The sequence below is a fragment of the Sciurus vulgaris genome (genome assembly GCF_902686455.1).
Source record: "Sciurus vulgaris genome assembly, chromosome: 14".
In the NCBI taxonomy this organism is placed as follows: domain Eukaryota; kingdom Metazoa; phylum Chordata; class Mammalia; order Rodentia; family Sciuridae; genus Sciurus; species Sciurus vulgaris.
Window position 1 is genome coordinate 30029358 of NC_136475.1, and position 20577 is coordinate 30049934.

A 20577-nucleotide genomic window follows, 5' to 3' on the forward strand; every position below is an offset into this window, starting at 1 on the left:
TATCTCCAAATCTTTCTCTCTGGATACTTTTGTTTGGGGTCTTCATCTCTGGCTCATTTTGTGGATATTATAACAGTGAATTATATTGTGAAATTCTGTGATCCCTGGTGACTTGTGTCCTGGATCCCCAATCTGTTTGTCATGTGGCCTCTTCCTGAGAAGCAGCACACAGTATATTAACTTAGTATCTTTTTCAATACAGATGACGTTTTGTGTTCTGCGCAAAACTGCATAGAAATTGATAAATATTTTTAATGCAAATGAAGGAATGCAATAGAGAGTAATATTCTTAAGGAAAAAAAAAAAAACAAAAGCTGGGACTGGATCCTGCTGACTTTAGGCCATGGTATGGAGTTTGCATTTTATCTTGAGAGCAAGAGAAATCCATTGAAAAGTAAATTGAGGGTGTGACCTAAACTTGTATTTTTAAAATATGAGTGTTGACATTCTGCGGTAAATAGTAGAGGGTTGCTCAAAGAAGGCAGGAAAACCAGCTAGGTAACTCAGCAACTCAGCAGAAGGCTAATGGTTTGGAGTAGTGAAGTATAGCAGCATAGGAGAGCTTAGATGGATTTGCTGAATGAAGGTGGAGTCCAGAGGATTTACTTATAGTTTGGGGAAAAGATGCTATTATGGTTGAACTCAGGTTTTTACCTTGAGGAACATGGTAGTCTATTTCCTGAGTGTGTGTCACAAAGGGTTTGAGGAGTGAGTCACTTGTCATCCTAGCTACTCAGGAGACTGAGCAGAAGGATTTTAAGTTCAAGGTCAGCCAGGACAACTTCCTGAGACACTTTGTCTGAAATATATAAATAGTATTTATCAATAAAATAGATTTATAAATAAAACAAAGATATAGTTCAGGGGTAATGCCCCTAGATTGTTAGTTTGTTAACTTTTTGACTTGTTGAACTTGGAATGCATATGAGATGTTCAAGCAGAAATGTCAATAGGAGGTTGAATGTACCAGTCTGAATGAATTCAGAGGAGAGATCCAGGCTGAAAATATAAATAAGAGTGACCTCAAAATGAAAATGGTTCTGAAGCCATGAGAACAGCTGAGACCTTCTAGTGAAGAGATTCATAGCCCAGGGTCCAGGAAACTCTGAGGGATTCATGGATAGAATTCAGGGGGACCATGAAGTTGAATGAGGAAAATGGTTCTTATTATTACTATCCACCAACTGACATTTAGTACTTTTTTCCATGTTGAATGTAAGCTTAAACAAAATCCATGTTCAAACTATTTCTAACTTTGTCACCAAGAGCTATTAAGATATTTTCATGTCATATTAAAATTGTTCTGATATCCCAAAATACCATCTACATTTATCTCTACTTCAGAATCATGGTATAGTATTACTAAACCAATGACTAGATCCTGTAATATACTGTGTTAATAAATTCATTCGCATTTGGTTATACATAAAGCTGAAAGTTCTAGGAATTTAACTGTGTTTGAAAATAGGTATATGGTGTCATGGTAGGAAGGGGTGGGGACTGTATCTCAACAGTATATTGGTAGCAAGGGAAGCATGGATCATGTGTTGGAAAATCAAACTAGCACAGAGTATTTTGAAAATCTCTCTTTCCCTGGGATGTCTTTCTTCTGAGGTGTGAAGTGTTGACCTAAATCTTTCTCTCCCTTTGCAGAAGGAGGAAGTGGAAGAATTTGCTGGGAACATAATTATCCAGCAAGAGCTACAACAGCAAAGACACAGGACAGCACATGAGAAGAAGCAATAGCTGGAACAGGAAGAGTTCCATGCCTTTGAGGAAATGATCCAGAACCAGGAGACAGAAAAAGAGTGACTGAAATTTGTACAGGAATTTGGAAAGGTGGACCCTGGCCTAGGTGGTCACTGGTGCCTGACTTTGAAAAGTCCTTCTGTATTCCCCAACTCACCTGTATCATCCACATAGCCTTCAGACTGTAACAAAACAGCAAGGCCAGCTAGGCCAACGGGGGTGGATAGGTCCTTGAAACCTAAAGAACTAAGAACCTCCCAAGGCAGTAAGTCTGTTTGCTGTTGTCCTCCCATTTTGCTGCCACAGTATCATTCTTGAGGACTCAGCCTGGGAGGGCCTCTGTGATCCCATTTACCAGCCTTTGATAACAGAATCCCATTAAGGACTGCCATAGTGTGCCCTGTCACACTGGCTCACTTATAAGAGGACTTTGTTTAAAATATACAATTTACCTGAAGCCAGGTCAGTTTTCTGAAAAGCTTGTAGTATCCCCGAAAGTCAAACCCTCACCTTTTAAGGTCATTCAGAGATTGAAAATGTTCAGTGAATTAGAGACCACCATTGGCTTTTTGTAAAAACTAATCCTAATATGTACAGAAACATGGTATGAATCAATAACTGACTTTAAAAAAAGAGAAAAAAAAAGGCTACTGAATTGTGCTTGCCCTGAAAGCATCCTGATAAGGAGTATGGTAAAGGTAAAGATCATGTGTGGTGGGTGATAACTCAGTTCAACCATAAAAACAACTGGTAGTCTTACCTCCTGTCACCAATGATGGCAATCAAGAAAATAAGAATGGGGTAAAATGATGAGTACATCTTGATCACTAGAGGAATTTGTGGAAGGCAGGAACTGACTCTCAAGCAGTCACTTAAAGAAGTCAGCTTTGATGGAAATCCATCTACAAGTACAATGAAAGAAGGGAAGGAAGGCTGAGCTGTGAGGTCTGAGATTTTGACAGCCACCGCCATTTACTAGGCAGGCTTATCTCCCACTACTATACCTTCCTATATATTCTAAATTCAGGGAAATTAAACTGTCATGTTCCCAGGATGTTCCCTCCACTGCCTTATCCAATGAGGTTTGTTAACATTTGACTTCTACCCAGACTTTTGCCTGCTTCCCAGGTTTTCTTGAAGACTTTCCACTTCCTCTCCTTTTAATCAGGTTGACTCAGTTCTCTGTAAAACTCCCAGAGCTCTTTTTATGTGTAATACAAGTTAGATCATTTATCAGATTCTGTAGTCAATTGTCAATAACTTGATTTTCACTTAGTGCTAGTAAGGACCTGAGTGTTGCTCAAGTCTGATTCACATTTGTGTTCCCTGTAGGCTGAGCACAGTGTCTACTTGGTGTGCATTTGGTAGGCAAATTTACTGAACTAAAAGGAAAGGACTGTGTCAAACCTTAATTCATTATTTGTAGTTGTCTTCATCAAACTTCTGAATAACTGTGCATCTCATGGTCTGACTTTGTCATCTCTGGCAGTTCAGACCTTGTTGTTAAATGTGCAGGAGCAGAATGTACTTTTAAAAAGTTGTTTATTATGAAAATATGGCTGTGAAAGTTGCTTCCTACCCTTAACTTTCTGGTCTTCTCATAGGTTTTTTTACATGGTGTTCAGGAACTGGGTCCATCCTTGGCATCCTGAAGCAGTTTAGAACTTCTTTGTTCACACATTTTTAGAGGGACCAGATTTTTGTTATTTTAGGGGGTTGGGGTTTGGAATTTAAACTGTCTTCTAAAGAATACTCAGAAACAAATAACTACCTAAGTCATTTTCCATTATGAAGACTATATTATTTCTATATTATTTTATGTCTCTTTGAAAGTCATACTTTAATATTCTTATGAGGTCAAAGAGAGGTGAAAAACGAAACGTTCAGTTGAAAGGGGAGGTTATTTATTAATCCTTCTTTTTAGATGGTGGCAGAGAATTTCTAAATATCTTAGAAATGTTTTGGAAAGGAGTTGTTTACCCTTGTCTGACCTTGACTAAGTAAAGCCTACTTTTTCTTGAAGTATCAACAACCTGAACTGAAACTGCAAAGTTTCCTATAAATCAGATATCGGTGAGACAAAAGGCACAATTCATCCTTCTCCAGCTGGGAGCCTATGAAATGAGTAAGTTACATGCTTCCAAAATACAATGGTGGAACCGGTGTACGACATGCAGTCCCATTCCAAAAAGCAGAAACAAATGAAGAACTGAGTGATTGGAGCAGGTTTAGTAATGCATACCTATGACCCACTGCTAGGGAGGCTGAGGTGGGAGGATTCCCAAGTTCAAGGCCAGCTTGGGCAACATACAAACCAAACATATAAAGACAACATTAAGTCTTAATGTTGGAGAACAATCACTTTTGATTCCATGTCCTGCATCCTGGGTACTTTGGGACAAGGGTTGTACCCCAAGACCTCAGGCAGCCCATTATTTTCTGCTGAGTTCAATTTGCTCAGAGCTCTCATGAGTTGGAGTCTGACGCCCAAATTTGTCAAGAATGGAATCGTGGACTGATGGCTCTCTGGTTCTCAGTCTTTAGGCACTGCCCCAAAGGTCCCTCTCTTTTGTGGCTCTGCTCCTATGACATGTCTCTGAACAGGCCCTCAGACTGTCTGCAACCTACTCTGAAATCTAGGTAGAGACCACATGGCCCCACAGCTCTTAGGGGAATTGGAGTATATGAATAAGGAGGCTGAGAAGTTCCACAAAACATCTTTGCTAGATGAACACCCTGGAATGCTGGCCATGCGACTTTGTTCACATCCAAAATCTTCAGAACCAGGGAAGATCATGGTATAATTTTCAATTTGAGTCCAAAGATCTTAGAAACTAGGAGCCACTGGTGCAAGTCTTAGAGTCCAAGTCTAGAAACCCAGTCCTGATTTCCAAAGGCAGGAAAAGAATGCCTGTGTTATGATTCTGTCTGGGGTCCTAGCTGATTGCATAGTGCCCACCCATATTGATGGCAGATCTTCCCTACTCAGTCTGGAGAACCACACATCAGTGTCCTTTAGAAAACCTCTGAAAGTCACACCCAGAAATAACTCTTTTCCAAGTATGTATTCCTTAATGCAGTCAAGCTGACACATAAAATTGACCATCACATCTCCTAATCAGCTGTGGCCACAGGCTGGAGAAGAGATTTTATGACACTTTTGATGTCATGAGAATGAGATGCCCATTCAATGTCTGAAGTTGGGGTGATTCCAGTGACTTAGCATTGCTCTCCCAATGCTAGCAGCTGTGAGCTCTGCTTGGAATGATTCAGCCTCATGGTCTCAGACTTTTCCCTTCTCCGTTATAGTTCCTACAATCGATGGATTGAGCCTTGTGGTGGAGCCCGGAAGGGTGTGACATCAGTTTCTCCAGTTAGCCAGTGCCAACATTGTTCGGGGAGTAGAAGCAGGTTGAATTCTCTTTGAGAAACTGGTAAAAAAGAAAAGGAGAGAAAAGAAAACAAACAAAAAGTCAAACTCATTCCTGAAGTGAGACTTTCCTTTTCCTTGACCTCCCATGACTCTCAGAGATGTTCAGGGTCAGTTTCTCTTTGCATCAAATTCTCCACACATGCAACCATGGACTGTTCAGTATAGTCCCTTTAAATCTGTTGACTCTGTATTTGGTTGCTTTTCAGATTCCCTTGAATTGAACTGATTCTAGTTCGATACACATGCACCAAACTCTAAACTTAGTAGGAAGAGCTACTCACTACATATACCACCATGCTCTGAGCACCTACTCTGTGGTAGGGCCTAGAAATATAAAATAAATGTAAGGCACACAGTTTACATTCACAAAATGTGTCCAATCACATTCGAGAGACGGGAGACATGAAATAGACAGCATTGTGATTCTGTCTGAGCTCCCACCTGCTGTATGTACCATACAAGATTGTAGGAACTGTAATGGAAAAGGGAAAAGTCTAGGAATTTTGAGGAAGGAAAGAGCACTGAATGCAGGCACTTACAGAACCCATTACTAACTGCCGAATGAATCCATGAAATGAAGTGGAACAGATGTAGCCAGAGTTTAATGAAGGACTTAACAGTGAGAGGAAAACTGCTTTAGACATGAGCAAAGGAGAAATGCTACTCCACTTGGTGCTTTTCAGGAACCAAGAGTACAGTGCAACAGGGATGTGGTGTTTACCCAAGCTGGGCATCAGAGGAAGGTTAAGGGATGATCACAGCATCTCTGGTTATGAAGAGAACCCAGTAATGCACATTAGTAGACAAGGTCATGACCCACTGAGGCGAGGGATTCAGGGAACACAGAAAAGACTCATGCTGTGGTGGGAAGTAACGTTGCTTGAGTAGATGTTTGACTTTCCACAGTGAGGTTGCAGGAGTGCACAAGAATCATGACAAGCTGTTTTCAACTTTGGCAGATGAGGAATGAATTCACCATTATCCACATTCTCATCTCCAAGCAAAGTGCTGGTATGATTATTGCAACAGAGAGAAAGAACTTTCCCTCACACAGGATCAGCAGGGTCTCATCAACCTGGGCGGGATTCATGTAAGCAAATCTCAGCTCTCTGAGGGTTCATCTCATGTTTGTGTTATGAACACTGCTTGTTTCTTCTTTTAAAGGGATTGTACCTAGATTATTTATTGTTTTCCTTTCCTTTGGATACAGTTCCTAGTATACTTGAGTGCTTGTACTAAGAAATCGGCAAACTTTTCCAGATTCTCTGACAGTGGTGTTAGGTCCAGGTAATATCTGTCCTCTAAACAGAATATGGAATTCTCACTCAGTTACACCTGTACTACATTCTGGTAGTTACATTAATGTGGGAAAAAAAAAAAAAAACCAGATGAGTCTTTCTGATTTGTCTCAGTCACATATCACTTCCACTGGAACAGCTTCAAAACTTCCCTCCACTCTTACAAAACATCCATTGCTTAGAGTTGCACTCTCAGATGGGCTCAGTGCTGAACAACTCTCTGCTACTTTACTATGGTAACTGTGACAGAGATGAGTCAATGTCACCGAGGCTATGTCACTAGCTGAGTCAAATATTACAAGAATGTATTTCATATAACGGGAATAATTTTGAACATGGATAAGACTTTACCAATTTCCTGGACACTATCATCAGGGCACAGTGCCTCCTACACAAGGGGTTTTACTCCTGTGAAGCATTCCAGTATGAGCATCTTCCTCTCCTGGATGGCCTCTGTTGTCAGTCACAATTCCTTCAGCTTGTGAGCTGGATTATTTTGTCATTTCTCAGAGGTGAAGCCTCTTGTTTTTGACCATCTAGCACAGCTCTTCTTTACATCAACCACGTCTTTCAAGTGTAGAGTTCTTCAGAGTATGAAAGAGGTGCTGCAAAATTGGCTGCTGGGGCTTTCTGTGGATACTGGCAGGAAACCTCTGGCAAGTAGTCCTCTGGAGACAACACTGGGTGGATCCATGAACTCTGTGTCTAAAGTGATTCACTATGTAGGATGGCTGTGCACTACTGCACTGTGATTGCAGAGTAACAGTACTTACTTGTTGCAGCTCAGGCTAGATTTGTATGCGAAGGATGTGACATATGTAAATTATAACCTTCCAGTAGGGGTATTATTTGCTCCTGGGATGTTCTATTCTGCACTCTTCTGCCTGGATACCAGTAAACTGAACCAATTCTGATATAGTATGCACAGGTAATGTAAAAATTTGATGCAGCCAGGAAAAATGACTTGGTACAAAAGGCAAAATCAGAGTTCAATTTCAGCAGCAAGACTTATGAAGAAATTGACCACTAACTGACAACCAGTTGGTTGCCCGTGGACATACAAACCCTTTGAGAAATGAACATATACTGACCTCCAAATCCTAAAAAAGCTGGAGTACTGGAGTACAAAAAGAAGTTAAATTTAGTCTAACACCCTTCTCTATAAAGCTATGCTGCTTCCTTTTTGCTGCAGGAAAGCCCAGAAGAAAGGACAATGAACCTGAGCTCTATTCGGGGAAAGAAATGGAACTGGTATTTGGAGTATTTATTCTCAGAGGTTACAAGGCTTGAAACATTTCATAGGAAGTAATATTCATCATTCTTCTGTCCCATGATCAGAGCTGTCCTTTTATCAGAGAGCAGAACCACCATGATAAATACTAAATGAATAGTGACATACAAGCTGAACACATCAGACTAAATTTCCTCCTCAAGGCTAGAGAGGCCAAGTAGCTCGACTTTTGTTTCCCTATTTTTAAATTTTTAGCTTACTGTTGAAAAATTACTTCTTCATCATGCTCTGCCCTCCACCAAATTGTACATGAAGAGTCACATCTGCTTTGTGGTGGGAGTTTTCATATTTTTCTACACTATGAGCTGCATTGATAGAAGAGAGCAGGTAAAATATAGTGCTAGTCAATCCACAGACATACTTTTGCAGAATATCTGCTGCCTCTGTGAAACCTGTGGATAATGACATTTTTTTTTCTTATGTAACAACAGCAGCAGTGCCAAATTAATAGGACACAACATATATGACTCTAAGAGCCCTGAGTAGCTGATGGCCTCCTGGGCCTTCACTGGTATAAATTGGTTGAGGGAAGGAAGGAAAAGGGATGGGGGGTAATCAAGACATTTCTGTTCATAGTGATACAGTTTCATTAAACTATTTTATTTGTGTGTATATGTGTATGTATATACATAATTTTTAAATATTCAGGTCTATGTAAACTAACTGCAACTTTACTTTGAGAAGGAATTCTGAAGCTTTTCATGAATTTCCTATTAGCTAAACTAAGATGTTGAAAATATAAATTTTGCAAGGCTAGGGTTGTAGCTCAGTGGTAGAGAGCTTGCCTTGCATGTGGAAGGCACTGGGATCAATTTTCAGCACTGCAAATAAATAAATGAATAATGTCCATCAAGAACTAAACAATAATTTTACCAAAAATGAATATCTCCTCCAGTGTTACTGAATGACTCTTGCTACTCTTAATAAAATTCGTATCATTGTAGAGGAATGAAGCTGAATTCATTTTTGCATTGAAGGGCACATTCTCAGTTTTTTCCTACTAAAACAAAAACTATAATCAGACAGTAGAAATCTCACTCATGTGTTCACAGAGTGAATTAATATGTATTGAGTTCCTTACTATGTGCCAGGTATTTTTTGGTGTGCTGATTATATAGTTGTATCCCATACAAAGTACCTTCTTTTATGGAGTTTATGTTCCAACAAAGAAGATAATAGCCATATAAGTGATATGTAATATCAAGTGGTAAGAAGATAGAATAGGGATAGAATGGGGAGGTGGTTGCTATTATTTATAAGGTGGTTAGGGAAGGTCTGTCTGAAGAGGTGATATAAGCAGAGAACCTCATAAGCATATGAGCCATTTGACTAGGAAAGAGCATTCTGCACAGAGGCAAAGGCAAGTAAAAAGGCTCTGAAGTGTTAACTTATGTGGCATGTTTAAGGAACAGCAGAAGCTGCTGAGGTTACAGCATGATTAAGACAAAAGAGTGGAAAGAACTAGGGACAAAAGGTAGAGACTACTTAATGAAAGGATCATTTAGCCTGGTATAGATATGTAAATCGAGGCCAGTAGTGAGACTGAGAAGAGATGGCATAATTTGGATTACCTGTATGAAATATGAAGCTACAGTGTGCAGGTTAGACTGAAGAGGATTGAAGGACAAAGCAGAGAATACTTTGGTTCTTACAGTATTTCAGACAAGAGACTTAGGCTAGTCTCACAGATGATAGAGAAGTGTTTAGATGTTGGATTCAGTCTCTATTTTGAAGGTAGAGAAGTTAGGATTTACTGATGACTTGGATATTATGAGGAAGAAAGAGAGGAGTCAAGGATGAGTCCTCGATCTTTCTTTACCTGAACTAGGTGAATTCTGAGATAGAGATGAGGCATACTGGAGGAAAATGGGTTTGGAAAAGCATGGAATCAACTTCTATTTTGTCCACATTGGGTAGGAGATGCTGAATAGACAACTGGATTTCAGGGTATAATTTAGGGCTTGAAATTTAATCTGGGAGTCATTAGGGAATAACCATGGCATCGGATGAAATCATTTTATGCATCTGGAAAAGAGAAAATGGAAAAGGACCGAGCCCTGGGGTCTTCCAACATTATGGAGTAAAGAATAGGAACAACAAAAACCAAGAAGGACTTGTCCTAGAAATGTACTAAAATGAGAAGACTGCTATGCTAGAGGCCAGGTAACAAGGTGGTTTCAAAAAGGTGGGAATATTTCCATATGATCTCATAAACAAGAAGAAACTCAAATATTTGATCTCATAAGGGACAGCAGAATAGTGATTAGTAGAGGCCAGGTGAGTTGGGAATTGAGATTGAAGAGAGGATATTTTACGGGTGTACAGGTGCACTTGGTGGGACCATACTAATGCTTGACAGCACTGTAGGGTAACTGTGTTTGAGAATAATGAAGTACACAGTTCAAAGTGGATCCTAACCTCTGGGACTATGGCTCAGTGATAGAGCACTTGTGGAGCATGTGTGAGGCAGTGGGTTCGATTCTCTGCCCTGCATATAAATAAATAAAATAAAGGACCATCTCCAAAAAAAGTATACATATATTTTATTTTTGCATTTATATATATATGTATATTATATATATAAATGACAGTGAAGTCTTTACAAAAGAAAAAAATAGGAATTTGAATGTTGCCTAAAAGAAAAAAAATATATATATATATATATTTGACATGTAATATGCCAATTACCCTGACAGTTTTACATTGAATATATATGTAATGAAATAGAACACTATACACCATAAATATGTAGAATTATATATCAAGTAAAATGTTTTCAGTCAAATAATAAAAAATGCAGTTCCTCAAAAATAAGGAGAAGAAAAAAGAAAGTAAACTATGTAGTCACCATGTTGCATAAGAAATCTTTTAACAACGACAAAAGAAATTATGGGTCTCTTCATATACTTCCATTGCATTTACTTGTTTACAATGCTGGGAAGAAATATCCTCACTTTTTGTGAATTCAAGTGTACCCCTCATGGTTGTGAACAGCTTTTACTGGAAAAGGAGTCTGGGGCCAGCTGTTGAGAAGGCCTAACACGGCCATACCTTTCTTTATGCACCAAACATGACTATCCGTGCTCACCAAGAGTTCTCTGGCTCTTTACTCTTCTCACACTCATGCCACACAGATCTCCTTTCTCTCCAGTGTTGACCTACACACTCACTGTTCCTACCAGATGATGCTACCAGAGTCAAAAACAAGTGTCTGCAACCGTGAAGTTTCAGGAGTGAGTACACAGGACTTGGTTCTGGGTGTTATAGGGAGACAGGAGCAAAGAAAGTCTCAAGCAAAAGGTCTTTATACTTGAGACTTGTTCTTTAGAAAATATGTAGATTGTAGCATTAACTGGCTTCTTTCTAAAATGACTCTTGAAAGCCCATATTCTGATAACCCAATGATTCTTGTTTTAAAAGATATATAAGCAACAGTTTTGTTACTTTTCTAAGAGAAGCCAGGTGCAGTGGTTCATGCCTATAATCCCAGCAACTTGGGAGGCTACGACAGGAGGATTGATCCTCAGCAACTTAGTGAGAACCTATCTCAAAAAAACAAAAACTAAAACAAAAATGAATAAAAACAAACAGGGCTGGTTATGTAGGTCTGTGGTAAAGCATCCCTGGGTTCAATTCCCAGTATCAAAAAGTTAAAATAAAAATAAATTTTCAAAAGTCCATCAGAAATTTAGAGCATTTGACTTGAAGTGATGGGAGTTCAAGAGTTCAATGTTGTATTAAAGAATTTCAAATCTGTGCTAAGCGGGTGGAGCTCAGTGGTAAAGCACTTGTATGCATGGGTACCATCCCTGGCACCACACACACAAAGACACACAGAAGTTCAAAGACAAACTCATAATGTTGGGTTAGCTCTTTTTCATACCAATTACTGTTATTTATTATGAGTTCTCACAGCAAAACCAATGTGGTTGCACTGATGAATCATTCTGTAACTATGTTCACTCAAAAGACAAGACACTTGAAAACCAGCATACTATAGAAGCTGTCTTAAAGTGAACTTAGTTGTACTGTGCGTGAGAGTGCATGCCTGGTCCTGTGTGTGTGTGTGAGAGAGAGAGAGGCTGAGGAACATCTTTGCTTGCCTCTGAATCTGCCTTTTCTTGAGAACTGACCACAGACTACAGGAGATTTCTTCAAGTCGCCAGAAAGGATTTCATCCACACAGCAAGGATCCACCTGTTTTTTATATGTATCCAGTGTAGAAGAAATGGGAGCTGTACTTCAGGCAAGGAGGACAGTCGGAGCTGATGAGGTACATTGTTCTGCCTGGCCGACATGGAAGATCTGCCTTGTCACTTGTCTTTCCAGATCTCTGTAATAAGGACAGACATGGGAAGCAGTGTGACATGAAAACAGATTTGAATTTGAGCTCTGCCACTCAATCACTATATGTCTTTGACACTACTTACTCTTCCTAGACCTTATCTTTCTGATCAGTAAAGTGAGAATAATAATAAAACGTTTATAGGCTTACTGCAAGGATTAAAGGAAGCAGGCGCTGGAGGTGAAACTTACCAGTACAACATGTGTTTAGTATGCATAAGGCCCTGAATTCAATCCCCAGCAACACGTGCACAAAAGAATTTGCAGGAAGTACTAATACAGTAGCTGGGTAATGAAATGTTACTTTTGTTCTTTATTGCTGTCAACTACTATACCTATACTTGGGCAAGAGATTTGAATGCAAAGGAAAAAAGCATCAAAGAGAGGTTAATTAAGTATACTTGGTCTGGAATTTTGTTCACATAGAGGGTAAGTGAAAAGCCTATAGCTCAGAAGTTAATTGGTAAGTATCAGCATGAACCCGAGTTTTTACATTATAAACACCTATAAACATAATTTCACAGAAAAAGCCTAGGAACAATTTCAGCCTGGTGGCAATGCATATCTCTAGCACTCAGATGGTAGTCTCTACGTATCGTTCCCACTAAAAGGAATCTAAGGACCTTGTTAAGATGACTGATTCAGTCTGGATGAGCCTGGAACTCTTTTATACATAAAGCATATATGGTGAACAATTCCTAAGGCTGTTTCAAAATGTCTCAGGCACCAAACTGAGGAGCTCCAAACATCCAAAGATAGGGATTCAACTTGTACCTCAGTAACAAAAACAACAGCATGGTGTTCATAACGATATAAAAAATAAATTAATAAAATTCTACTAGTCCAACTCATTATTGTGCAAACTTACTAAAATATGCCTAAAACAGGGAAGGAGACAAGATAGCGGGGGAGAGAGGAACCACTGCCCGAGGCTCCTTAGCCCTGACTTGTAAAGAGGGAGAGCTTCTCCTCAGCAAGGACTCAGAGGTCAAAAGAGAGGAAAGATAATTTGCCACCAAGGAGGATCCAAGATGGCGGACTAGAGGGTAACTGCATCTCCTGTAGCTCCAGAACTCAGGATTCAAGAAGGGGTGGTATTGAGAGACTCGGACCAACACAGAGCCGCGTGGTGAGTCTCTCCCACTGGGTAAAGCTCGGCCAGGCGGCAGGCCCAGACACGGGGAGCTTCTCGGAGCAGGGCAGGGCAGCGAGAGTCTTCCCCAAGCAGCCCTGCTCTCTCTGGCAGCAGGCTCGATCAACAGCCAGCTTCTATAAGCAGGTCCGCCAGGTGAGAGCTTTTCCACACAGAACCAACCCCAAGCCCTGAACCCAGAGGTGGGCCCTGGCTCCTAGGCAGCATCTTGGACCAGGGCAGGGCAGTGAGAGACTTCCCCAAACAACCCTGCTCCCTCCCACGACAAGCCCTGTCCACAGCCAGGTTCTCGGAGGAGGCCTCCCGAGTGAGAGCTTTTCCGCACAGAGCCAACCCCAAACCCCAACTCTGCACTGGGCCCTGACCCCAGGCGGCTTCTGGAACCAGGGCAGGGCAGTGAGAGACTTCCGCAAGCAGCCCTGCTATATCCGGCGGCAGGTGGGGTCCACAGCCAGCTTCTTGGAGCAGGCCCGCCCAGTGAGAGCTTTTCAGCACACAGCCAACCCCAAGCCCTGAAACCCAGTGGTGGGCCATGGCCTGGAGGCGGCTTCTGGGACCAAGGCAGGATGGGGAGAGGCTTTCCCTGAGCAGCCTGGCTCCCTCAGGTGGGGGCAAGCCCTGTCTATAGCCAGCTTCTAGGAGTAGGACCGCCCAGTGAGAGGATTTCCACACAGAACCAGCCCCCAGCCCTGGACCCAGTAGCGGGCTAGGGGCTGCTTTCTTTGGAAGCACTGCATTATCAAGTTCCTGCAAGACTTCAGGCTACTGAAGGCTGGGAGGTGATATACTGGAAATCTACAGGGACACTATAAGCCAATAGAGGAAATCTGCAATATCTCAGAGTCCCACTGATATCTGACCAATATGGGAAAATAAGGGAAGAAAATGTCCCAAACAAACCTAGATACTATATCAATAAAACCCAATGACAGCACAAGCAGAAGAAATGTCAGAAAGGGAGTTCAGAATGCACATAATTAAAACAATCAGGGAAGCAAACGAGGAGATGAGAGAGCAAATGCAGGCATTGAAAGAGGAGATGAAAGAGCAAATGCAGGCATTAAATGATTTCACCAATCAACAGTTAAAAGAGCAAATACGGGAAGAAAGAGATCATTTCAATGAGTTAGAGATCCTGACAAAGAAAAACAAACAGAAATCCTTGAAATGAAGGAAACAATAAACCAGGTTAAAAACTCCATAGAAAGCATAACCAATAGGATAGAACACTTGGAATACAGAACCTCAGGCACTGAAGACAAAATATTTAATCTTGAAAACAAAATTGACCACACAGAGAAGATGGTAAGAAATCATGAACAGAATCTACAAGAATTATGGGATATCATGAAAAGGCCAAATTTAAGAATTACTGGGATTGAAGAAGGCACACAAAAACAAACCAAAGGAATGAACAATCTATTCAATGAAATAATATCAGAAAATTTCCCAGATCTGAAGAATGAAATGGAAAACCAGATACAAGAGGCTTATAGGACTCCAAATATACAAAATTACAACAGACCCACACCAAGGCACATTATTATGAAAATACCTAACATACAAAATAAAGAAAGAAAGTGCTGGGGACTGAACTCAGGGCCTTAGTGCTTGCGAGGGGAGCACTCTACCAACTGAGCTGTCTCCCCAGCCCTAAAGACAGAATTTTAAAGGCTGCGAGAGAAAAGAGTCAAATAACATTCAGGGGGAAACCAATAAGAATATCAGCAGATTTTTCAATCCAGACCCTAAAAGCTAGAAGGGCCTGGAACAACATTTTTCAAGCCCTGAAAGAAAACGGATGCCAACCAAGAATCTTATACCCAGCAAAACTTACTTTCAGATTTGACGATGAAATAAGATCCTTCCATGATAAACAAAAGCTAAAGGAATTTACAAAAAGAAAGCCGGTTTTACAGAACATTCTCAGCAAAATATTCCATGAGGAAGAGATGAAAAACAACGATGGAATCAGCAACAGGAGGAACTAGCCTAAAGGAATAGCCAAATAAAGGAAAAACCAAATCATGTCAAAAAACAAAAATGAGTCAAATGACTGGGAATACAAATCATATCACAATAATAACCCTGAATGTTAATGGCCTGAACTCATCAATCAAAAGACATAGACTGGCAGAATGGATTAAAAAGAAAAATCCAACAATATGCTGCCTGCAAGAGACTCATCTCATAGAGATACCCATAGACTAAAGATGAAAGGATAGGAAAAAACATACGAGGCACACGGACACAGCAAAAAAACTGGAGTATCCATCCTCATTTCAGATAATGTGGACTTCAAGCCAAAACTAGTCAGAAGGGATAAAGGAGGACATTACATACTGCTTAAGGGAAGCATAAATCAGCAAGACATAACAATCATAAATATCTATGCCTGAACATTGGCTCATCCATGTACGTCAAACAAATCCTTCTCAATTTCAGAAATCAAATAGACCACAACACAAAAATACTAGGCGATTTTAACACACCTCTCTCACTACTGGATAGCTCATGCCAATTAGAATGGCAATTATCAAGAACACAAGCAACAATAGGTGTTGGAGAGAATGTGGGGAAAAAGATACACTCATACATTGCTGGTGGGGCTGCAAATTAGTGCAGTCACTCTGGAAAGCAGTGTGGAGCTTCCCTAGAAAACTTGGAATGGACCCACCATTAGATCCAGCTGTCCCACTCCTCAGCCTATACCCAAAGGACTTAAAATCAGCATACTACAGAGATACAGCCACAACAATGTTCATAGCTGCTCAACTCACAATAGCCAGATTGTGGTACGAACCTAGATGTGCTTCAATTGATGAATGGATAAAGAAACTGTGGTATATATATACAATGGAATATTACTCCGCCATAAAGAATGATAAAATTATGGCATTTGCAGGCAAATGGATGAAATTGGAGAATATCATGCTAAGTGAGATAAGCCAATCTCAAAAACCCAAAGGACGAATGATCTCGCTGATAAGCGGATGATGACACATAATGGGGGATGGGAGGGGTTAGTGTTAGGGTTAGGGTTAGGTTTAGGGTTAGGGAGGCTGGCAATGGAGGAAGGATGGACTGTATAGAGGGAAAAGAAGGGTGGGGGCGAAGAGAAAAAATAACAGAATGAATCAAACAATATTACATTATGTAAATGCATGATTACACAAAAGGTAGGCTGTTACTCCATGTATAAACATAGAAACAACATGTATCCCATTTGTTTACAATAAAAAAAAAAAAGAAAAAACAACCATGCCTACACAACTGGGCCTCCAGTTGATAAGGGGAAACTGTCTTTATAGAAAAATCCATAGATAATAAAGGAAGAAAGAATTATTGACCTTTAGATTTTTTGAAGTCTCAAAAGAATTGATGGACCAATCATCAAGAACTGCTAACATCATAGAAAGAGATAACCACTCATTTATAAGCTTCCTCGGAAAAGATCAAATACAGGGTCCGTTCTCAATCTGTCTTTCTACAAAAAAAAAAAAAAAAAAAAAAAAAAAAAAAAAAAAAAAGAGAGAGAGAGAGTGAGAGAGAGAAAACAAGTCTGAACATGACCATGCTAGATCCAAGTACCAATTTGCAGACAGTGAAGGACTAGAAAAAATATTAACACATACAGTTGCAACTGTCAAAATCTGCACACCACAAATACTACCTGATTAATACAAAAATTTCAAGGCACCAATGGAGGAGTTAGAGACATGGAAGGGAATCTGTGGATTAAATAAGACATAAGAGTCTTAACAACTAATTGCAACGTGACAATATTTTATGGCATTTAGGAGCTAATTGCAAGATTGAGCACTGATGGGATGTGTGCCATTCAAGAACTGATATAAAAAAGTAAAAGTACATATATTTACAATATACACACCAAGAGGTAGAAATAAAATTATATGACATCTGAGATTTGCTTTGAAATACTAAAAAATGGGGTGACACAGGTAGGGGTACAGATGAAAGAAGACAGTCATCAGTTGATAAACATTAAAGGTGAAGGCATTAGTGGGTATGCAAAAAATACCTATAAATATTATGTCTCTCTGTATCTGTGTGACATTTAAGATAACAGCTTAAAAACAAGAAGATGACACTGCAAAAGTACAGTAGTTTCTCAGAAGGTCACACACAGAAGCACCATGTGACCCAGCAATTCTACTCCTAGTCAGACATCCAGAAGAACTGAAAGCAAGGATTCAAATATACACCAGCCCAGGACAGTGGGACATGCTTGTACTCTCAGTGACTCATGAGGCTGAGGCAGGAGTATCACATGCTTGAGGCTACCTTTAATAAGACCCTAAGCAACTCAGTGACACCCTGTCTCAAAATAAAAATTAAAAAGGGCTGTGGATAAGGCTCAATGGTAAAGGCCCTCTGGGTTCAATCCCCAATACTGAAAAAAACAAAAACAAACATTTGTACATCAAGGTTCATAGCAGCAATATTTACTATAGTCAAAGAAACACCCATGTGCCTATAAATTGATGAAGGAACAACAAAAGTTGCACAGAATGAAATATTTAGCCATGAAAAGGTATAAGATTCTGACACATGACACAAAATGGATGACTCTTGAAAACATCATTAGTGAAATGGGCTAGACACAGAAGGACAAAGATTATTATCCCACTTCTATGAGCTGGCAAAAACAGACAAAGTTATACAGACAAAAAGTAGATTAGAGGTTACCAGGGGCTGGAGGAAGAAAAGAGAATTACTTTTCATAGGTTATTGAGTTTTTGTTGAAGATGATGAAAATGACTGGGTACAAACAGTAGCAATGGTGACCAAAGGGTTCATGTCTCCAATCTCATTTTGGGACAGCAATTAAAAGCATATAATTAGGGAAACCATTGGGTTTCCTTTTAAAATTATTATTACCCATTGAAGAAGACCAGGCTTTACATTAGCATAAGATGAAAATATGAAATCACTATGGAATTATTATGAATTATTTTGACATCCTAATGAAGAATGGTGTGCCTCTGTAATCCCAGCAACTTGGGAGGCTGAGACAGGAGTATGGCAAGTTCAAAGTCAGCTTCAGCAACAGGGAGGCACTAAGCAATTCAGTGAGATCCTGTCCTCTAAAAAAGCAATACATAATAGGACTGGGGATATGGCTCAGTGGTTGAGTGCACTTGAGTTCAAGTTCAATCCTTGATTGGAAAAAGAAATGATACAACGTTCCTTTCAGTTAAAGGTTCAATTTACCTCTGACTCATATTAGTGCTGAGTACTGGTTAAATCAGTAATCAATCCAAGCTCTTTGTTTTGTTCTCGAATTTTCTCAAAAAGTTCCAGAGCAAAAACTTTACTTCTGCAGCAAGTTTGGATTCAAAACTCTGGCAGAGAGAATGAAATAGAAAATGTAAGCTAAAATCCACTTATACATTTATTCATACCCCAAGATACCAACAAACTGTGAAATACAAGGAGGGTTTCTATTACTCTAGAAGCTAAATTACAAACCTCTCTTCCACTGATCTGAACGAAGAAAAAAAGCTCACTCTACATGTAAAAGCTCACCCAATATATAAATATATGTGTTATCTATATTCCACATACTAAATGACTTGTGAACATCCTAGTCAACATTAATACAGCTTTTGTTTAAAAAAAGAAAAAAACCTGCTATTTACCTAAGCTTTGGAACCTAACTCTGATTCACAAATAAAGTATTTTTGGACAATTATGATGTCCACTGAATTTCTCAGGACAGTAATCACCCAATCAACAAAGTGAAGATTATATTTTGTGTTTTTTGGAAATACACTGAGTTGTTCACTGCTTTGGAAATACGACCTAGGTCACAATCTATATTTCTAGATCTTGCATTCATAGTATAAACACCTCTTTCTTTATATCTTCTGGTGTGCTAATGCTCATTAATTTAGATATTGAAATATATATGACTTAATTATAAATTTAGTGTATTATTCATAAGTTATGGCATTATACTGATTTCTTTAAAAGTATGTTTTGAAATAAATTATATTCATCTACAAATATTTACGGGGAACAAAGAGCACATTAAGGAGGATTTGGTACAAAAGGAAAACGAAGTGTGACAGGATTGAACACCAGTGTTCTAATAATCTGTTTCATAGCCTCTATGAAAAACAGCAGCCCAAACCTAAAAAAAATTAGTTGGGAAACAATTTTCAATAAAGAGCCACAGTACTATTGGCTGAAAGTTAACTAGAACATACTGCTTTGTTTGGTGCAGAGCAGGGAAAATTAAATCTAGAACACACACCTCAGCAGAGGTAGGCTGGCTCTGGAACAGGGCAGGCAAAGATGGTCTCCAACACACCATAAAAAATAGGGAAGCTGTTCTTTATATTCTTTTAGAAACTAATTAATTAGCTGAATTCCATATGAGTGAGACAGATTCAAAGGAAACAGACTGAAGAACTTTCTCCATATTTCCAGTTTGGCTACAGTTGGTCATGCTTCTAAAAACAATGTTGTATGAAGCAATGGCACAAAGGGTCACAGGAATAAGCACACAAGCCACCAAGCAGATCTGGCACTGAGTAGCAAGTTGCAAAAGCTATGCATCTTGGGCAGCAGGTGGGAATCCTTCAGATTCAATCCACATCACTGTAATTATATAAATAATACCCATGGGTAGAATAAGGTTTCCATGGCATGGTTCTGAGAGCTAAGAAGTAAATTTACCTTGAAAATTTTAAAGTATGCAAATCCAAGATATCACTATACAGTGGACATAGTCAGGTCCCTTTTAGTACTATGATAACTCTGGGGCCTAAAAAAATGTACTCTGAGTAAAAGTCACCATGATCAAGACAAACACAAAAAGTTCACCAATCCCAACAAACAGCATGATTTAAAACAAGATTAATTCTTAATATCTATGTGCAGGGCTGGGTATGTGGCTCAGTGGTAGAGTACTTGACTAGCATGAGTGAGGCACTGGGTTCGACACTCCCCACCACATAAAATAAATAAATAAATAAAATGAAGGTACAGTGTACATTTAGGATGACAAAAAATTTTTTAAAGTGATTTATGTGTAAATAAAACTATTTTCCCATTAAAAAAAAAATAAAAAGGAATGTTTGGTATGACAATTTCACTGTGGTGTGCCAGAAATCTGGCAAAGTTTCAGCCATCAAGGTCAGGTGTTGGGTCATTTTTGTTTTAAAATATTTTCCAATTCAAGGAAGGTGGTCTAATAGAGTGGCCAAGCACAGAAGCAATGAAGTCAAGCTGCCTGAATATCTACACTCTACTTCCCCACACCCAGCCCTGACTGTGTGAT

At 39.5% G+C, this 20577-nt stretch overlaps 2 long non-coding RNA genes across 2 annotated transcripts in view; both read right to left on the reverse strand.

Annotated features, from left to right (window-relative positions):
* Positions 1-10999: 10999 nt before the first annotated feature.
* LOC306644473 overlaps positions 11000-20577 on the reverse strand; it is a 178830-nt gene continuing 169252 nt past the window's right edge. Inside the window, exon 7 of the long non-coding RNA XR_013759393.1 lies at positions 11000-11968. This is a non-coding gene — a long non-coding RNA (uncharacterized lncRNA). The remainder of the gene's footprint in view (positions 11969-20577) is intronic.
* The window catches only part of LOC306644476, a 117491-nt gene continuing 108896 nt past the window's right edge, over positions 11983-20577 (reverse strand). Inside the window, exon 5 of the long non-coding RNA XR_013759400.1 lies at positions 11983-12104. This is a non-coding gene — a long non-coding RNA (uncharacterized lncRNA). The remainder of the gene's footprint in view (positions 12105-20577) is intronic.